The sequence below is a fragment of the Colossoma macropomum genome, unplaced genomic scaffold (genome assembly GCF_904425465.1).
Source record: "Colossoma macropomum unplaced genomic scaffold, Colossoma_macropomum, whole genome shotgun sequence".
NCBI lineage: Eukaryota > Metazoa > Chordata > Actinopteri > Characiformes > Serrasalmidae > Colossoma > Colossoma macropomum.
The window spans coordinates 15,888,787-15,894,786 of NW_023494796.1; the positions used below are offsets into that span (position 1 = coordinate 15,888,787).

The 6,000-nt window shown below is 44.2% G+C and overlaps 1 protein-coding gene across 2 annotated transcripts in view; it reads right to left on the reverse strand.

Moving 5' to 3' along the window:
• tll1 (tolloid-like 1) overlaps window positions 1-2,281 on the reverse strand; it is a 74,431-nt gene extending 72,150 nt beyond the window's left edge. Inside the window, exon 1 of one of the 2 annotated variants that reach the window (XM_036582941.1) lies at window positions 2,008-2,281. The gene's annotated coding sequence lies outside the window, so the exon portion shown is untranslated. Of the gene's footprint in view, window positions 1-1,154; window positions 1,789-2,007 lie in introns of those variants that run through there. The other variant, XM_036582942.1, reaches the window with a different exon arrangement.
• Window positions 2,282-6,000: the final 3,719 nt, after the last annotated feature.

The following is a 6,000-nucleotide window of genomic DNA, read 5'->3' on the forward strand; positions in this document are numbered from 1 at the left end:
TTTCGTTCAAAATGTCAAACTGTACTGAACCGAAGTGAACTGAACTGAGCTTCACTGAGCTGATACGGATTGCACTGAATTTAATTCAAATTGATTCAGTTCAGTCCAATACAACTGAAACTGAACTGAGGCTATATGGAGGAGGTTCTACAGTCATGTGCACCTTTTTGAGCTGAACAGTCTGTGAGAAACACCTAGAAACACACGCGCGCGCGCACACGCAGTGAGACGCTCGTGCCTGGTGAAGGTGAGGCGGCAGCACCTCCGCCGCTCTTTTGTCCTCAGACGGAGGAGCCGGTGGCTGTAAAAGTAACACCGACACCTAAAAGCCCTAAAAGCCCTAAAAGCCCTCAAATATCTAAAAGCTCTAAAACTCTCGCCCTGAGCGGGTGGAAGTGGCTCCTTCTTCACGTGTAGGTGAGAGCGGTTATAGAGACACTAACAGGGGTGTGATATTTACCACAGAGAGAGAGAGAGACAGAGAGAGAGAGAGAGAGAGAGAGAGAGAAAGACAGACGAGTGTCAAACTAATAGGTAATCCAGCTCTGCTGAAATGAGCTGAAATGAACCGAATGTGTGTGTGTGAGAGTGTGTATGTGGGTGTGTGTGTGAGTGTGTGTGTATGTGTGTGTGTGTGAGAGAGTGTGTGTATGTGTGTGTGTGTGTATGTGTGTGTGTGTGAGAGAGTGTGTGTATGTGTGTGTGTGTGAGAGAGTGTGTGTATGTGTGTGTGTGTGTATGTGTGTGTGTGTGAGAGAGTGTGTGTATGTGTGTGTGTGTGAGAGAGTGTGTGTATGTGTGTGTGTATGTGTATGTGTGTGAGAGAGTGTGTGTATGTGTGTGTGTGTGTATGTGTGTGTGTGTGAGAGAGTGTGTGTATGTGTGTGTGTGAGAGAGTGTGTGTATGTGTGTGTGTGCGTATGTGTGTGTGTGTGAGAGAGTGTGTGTATGTGTGTGTGTGTGCATGTGTGTGTGTGTGAGAGAGTGTGTGTATGTGTGTGTATGTGTGTGTGTGTGTGTGAGAGAGAGTGTGTGTGTGAGTGAGTGACTGAGCTGTGCTGAGCGCTGCTGTCAGTGCCGGAGCTCCGCTTCACTCAGTGTTGAGGCTAAAAGGCGAATGAAGGAAATAAAGAGAACTGAAACTTTTCACTCACGACTTTTCAGCTTTTCTCCAGAACGCTTCTCCTTTCTTCTGTCCTCTTCACCTCTGTTCTTTACTTCTTTTCTTCTTCTTCTCTTCCTCAGCTCTCCTTTCCCCCTCAGCTTCTCTTCTTCTCCTCAGCTCTCCTTTTCTGTTTAGCTCTTCTTTTCCCCTCTGCTTTTCTTCTCTTTTCTCCTGCGGTTCTTCTCTCCTCTTCTCTCCGGGTTTTCTCTCCTTCTCTGTGTCACTTTGTCACTCCATTAGAGTCCGTAATCTCCGGAATAGCCTCTCTCCGTTAAACCGAGCGGCGCTCAGTGTGAGAAACACTTCACCTCAGTTTTAGCACCTCGCAGCCTCCGCGCGCCGTCCACAAAGCTGAGCTTTCTCTCTCTCTCACTCTCTCTCTCTCTCTCTGTATCTCCCTCTCCCTCTCTCTCTCTCTCTCACCGTACAGCTCTACCTTTCTTCATTAAAATCACACTAAACGCACTTCAGACTCGCGAAAAGCCGAGTTTAAAAGCCTCGCGCGCGCGCTGAGCTGTTTGACTGTGCGCGCGCGTGTGTGTATGTTTGTCTTGCTATCCTTGCGAGGACCACATGTCCTCACAACGTCAGGCCAACATGACAATCGTGCACAAGTATGGACGTTTTGCATTTTTTCCAGCACGAATTCAATTTTTTGGGGAAAAACTAAGAGAGCAGAAAAACTGCCTTTCAAATATTGAGCTTAAGTTTAGGTTTAGGTGTAGTATTACTTGGCTGCAGTCATACAAAAATCAATAGAAATCAATGCACGTCCTCACAAGTTGTGTAAAACAAACGCGTGTGTGTGTGTGCTCTCTGTGCTGAAGGTGAAGCGGCCTTACCTCAGTCAGAGAGAGAGCGGGGGAAACGCTGCCCTCAGGGTCCAAACAGCTTTAGGCTCATCCTCAGCACTGTTCTCTCCTCTCTCTCCTTCTCTTTCTCTCTCTCTTTCTGCCTCTCTCACTCCCTCTCACCTCCTCTTTCGTCTTCTTTTTTTTTTCTTTCTCCTAAAGTCGCTGACCGGTACCGCTCATTACTCTGAACGTGCCCGTTTCCCTGGAGATTAGCGCGTCTCTCTCTCTCTCTCTCTCTCTCTCTCTCTCTCTCTCTCTCTCTCTCTCTCTCGCTCTTCTCTCTCTCTCTCTCTCTCTCTCTCTCTCTCTAATCCCCCCTCTCTCACTCCCTCCCTCCGGCAAGGTAACTGCTGCGTGCTGACGTCACGACATCAATCCGCCCGAGCCAGCCCCACTGTGTGTGTGTGTGTGTGTGTGTGTGCGGTGACACTCCGGCACATGCGCCGTGTGCAGGAGTGTTCAGTGTGGTTTCTAAAGAGTGTCCGATGAGTCAGGTCTTAGGCAAATCAGGAATGACTGGAACTTACACGAATCTGTTCATTTGAGTCTTCATCCAGAGGAGGAGGGGGGGGGGTTCGTGGTGGGGGTGGGGGTGATGACAGGAAGGGAATCTCCTCTGAGTGGGTGGAACAGGGAAATATCCTCAGCATGTGTGTGTGATCATGTGATTGCATGATCTCTGGACTGGTTTGAGCAGCAGCCTGAATCAGAAATCTAAAATGTGTAGATTTGAAATCTGATGTGTCCTAAACCTCCACCTTTCCCTTCAACCTGTTAACCTGCAAGATTATGATTCAGCCATAGGAGAGTGAGGAGGTGTGTGGGCCCACATCATCCCCGTTGCTCTGTAAGGGGTGGGATTCCCAGTTTACAACACAACATCTTTAGGATGTTCTCAGGATGGCATTAAAAGCTGTTTTTTTAGGACGTCCCACAGGTGAAATTTCTGGCATCCTCACAATGTTCTGAGAACATCCCCCATGCTATTACAGTCAGGGTGCGAAATACCCCTTGGTATTCGGGGGGTCCCATGTTGGCTGCCTACTCCGGCATTGACTAGCTGCAAACTCACTCGGCATAGTGGCACTGATGTTAGCTTTAATGGCAAGAAAAGGTTTGGTTTAACAGTTTATCTGCTGGAAATGCTCATTTCTAGTTACGTAATGCAGCTTTCCACACTGAGATCTTCTGTCTTCGCTTCGATAAATGAGTAACAATTTACTCTTTCCACCAAATTCTTGGAAAGTTTTATGTTACGGCATGTTGTAAAGTGTTTTAGAGCTATCCAGGGCATAGTTGCGGTTGCTAAGCCATGAAGGACCAACTGGGTGAACAAATTTGCTACAGCACTACTCTGAGGCAGAGCAGTGCTGTAGCTCTAGTTAGTTACGGATGCCAAAGACAGAAGCTCGAGTGGGTAAAGCAGGCTGAACATGCTTAAATTATAGCTTAATGTCATAAGTTAATTTTCAGGGATCCCCAGAATTTTTTATTCTGAGACATTCAAGGGGCCCAATAGGTTAATTAGGAAGTCCTGGACAACCCCGGGATCCCCTGTATTTCACACTTTCATCAAAGTAAACCTTTACAGAACAGGTATTATTTGAGTGGTGGATTATTCTCAGCACTGCAGTGATACTGACGTGGTGGTGGTGTGTTAGTGTGTGTTGAGCTGGTACGAGTGGATCAGACACAGCAGTGTCGCTGGAGTTTTTAAACATTGCATCCACTCACTGTCCACTCTATTAGACACTCGTATCTTGTTGTTTCCAGCTTGTAGATGTAAAGTCAGAAACAGTACCTCATCTTCTGCTGCACAGTTTGTGTTGGTCATCCTCTAGTCCTTCATCAGTGGTCACAGGACACTGTTGGCTGGATATTTTTGGTTGGTGGACTATTCTCAGTCCAGCAGTGACACTGAGGTGTTTAAAAGCTCCAGCAGCACTGCTGTGTCTGATCCACTCAGTCCAGCGCAACACACACTAACACACCACCACCACATCAGTGTTACTGCAGTGCTGAGAATGATCCACCACCCAAATAGTACCTGCTCTGTGGTGGTCCTGCAGGTGTCTTGACCATTGAAGAACAGGGTGAAAGGGGGCTAACAAAGTGTGCAGAGAAACAGATGGACTACAGTCTGTAATTGTAGAACTGCAAAGTGGTCAATAAGTGTAGAAACAAGGAGGTGGTTTTAAAGTGGCCAGTCGGGGTATTTCACTTTAAAAAAAAACAAGCTAACAGCAGGTTTTGGCCCACTATGTAACCATTAATAATGATCATGTAGCCAATGGTATGGCATAGTATATTCATATCATATTCATTATTCATTTGCTTTCAAGCTTTTTCTGTTGCTAAATTTTGATTTAGTATGCCTAAAAATGTCACATAGTAACATGGCTGTCACATGGTGTAACTTTTACTTCAGATATTTATATCAAATGTTGAAAACATTTGTGTTTGGAATATGTACAAATGATGTAAGTACATTAGAGAAGAGCTAGAAGTTTTGTTCCATATGAAGTTCCATATTCATCTTCTTGGGAATTTTGTATTTCTAAGTGAAAATACTCACCAAAAAACGCTTACTCCACATGATATTACTCTTAACTGCTGTGTTGGGCTTCAGTTGTTCATTATTAAATTAATTGCTCCCTATTGTTTGTGCAGAGCACAACCTCACAGGTAGACATTTCATGCACAATAATTAAGTGAAACAACAAATTTATAAAGCGAATCCTTTACTGACAAAAACGCCACTGATTGGATTTCCAAAAACAACACTTAAATCTGACAGAAACAGTTTAAAACTGTTTGCGTTAGACTCACAAAAATTATTTCATTTTACAGGCTACAGTCTATTATCAGTATTAAATGTAGTGACTCTAGAGTAGTGAAACTGTGAAGGGTTACTGTAATTAATTTATCTAAACACCTACAACATAGCGCCACCTACTGGCAAAACCGTACAATGTACTACTGTACAATGGCTATGCAAACCACCTAACTTTGAAGATTATTACACAACCTTGAACATTTTTACTTTAAATAAAAAATCTGTAAAATACTGTGGCATTAATATATGCCTGGGTTCTAAGTGGTTGAAAATAGCCAGCTTTTTATAAAGTTTGTGCATGTTAATACTAGGTTATTTTGCGAGTTAGGAATTGTTATATGCTGCTTTCTTGTGGGGACTTATATTCTGGAGGACTAGGTAGGGTCAATGTTTTGTTTTGGTAGAAGCCAGAACAGACTGCAAGGGTATGCTAGTCGAGCTGGGTTGTATTCTGGGTTGGAACTGAGCATAGAGCTGCTGTTTTCTTCTGTGTAAACTGCTTTCTTTGAGTAAGTTTTCAGTAAAGCTTCAGTTATGGACCAGACCCCTGACTCCATCTAGTTTCTTGGAGAGAACCCGCACGTTACATTGGTGTCAGAAGTGGGATCATTTGGACCCTTTTTTATTCCTTGTTCGATTTTATTGACAAGGCTCTGAATGGCACCAAACTGAACATTATGGATTTTGCATTCAAACAACTATTCAGCTGGATAATGTGAATACCTATTGTTTGGAGGACATGTTCAAATGCATCTCATGCTTTTTCTTATTGCTATGTAGACCTCTATACGAGAAATTCTCTTGGAGCATATTCAGCCCCTAGGTTTTATTTCTAATCATAAAATAACATGCCTGTATGCACTTCTGCATAGACTCTTTTATCCAGTCAACATTTTTTTGTGTACTTAAATACTAGGTAGACATCAGTGGTAAGCAGTAGGGGCTGGACAGACTCGTCGACTAGTCGACATTACTTGCTGGCCATGACACTTTAAACTTGCTGTCGACTAGTCGCCGGTCACTTGATTATGACACTGAGAACATGAATGCCTCAGAGAGGACAACAAGTGAGGAGCCTGGTGATTTCAGGGTCCGTATCTCTGGTTTCCTGAAGGCTAGTGATGTGATCAAGGGCTCGCTGGAAA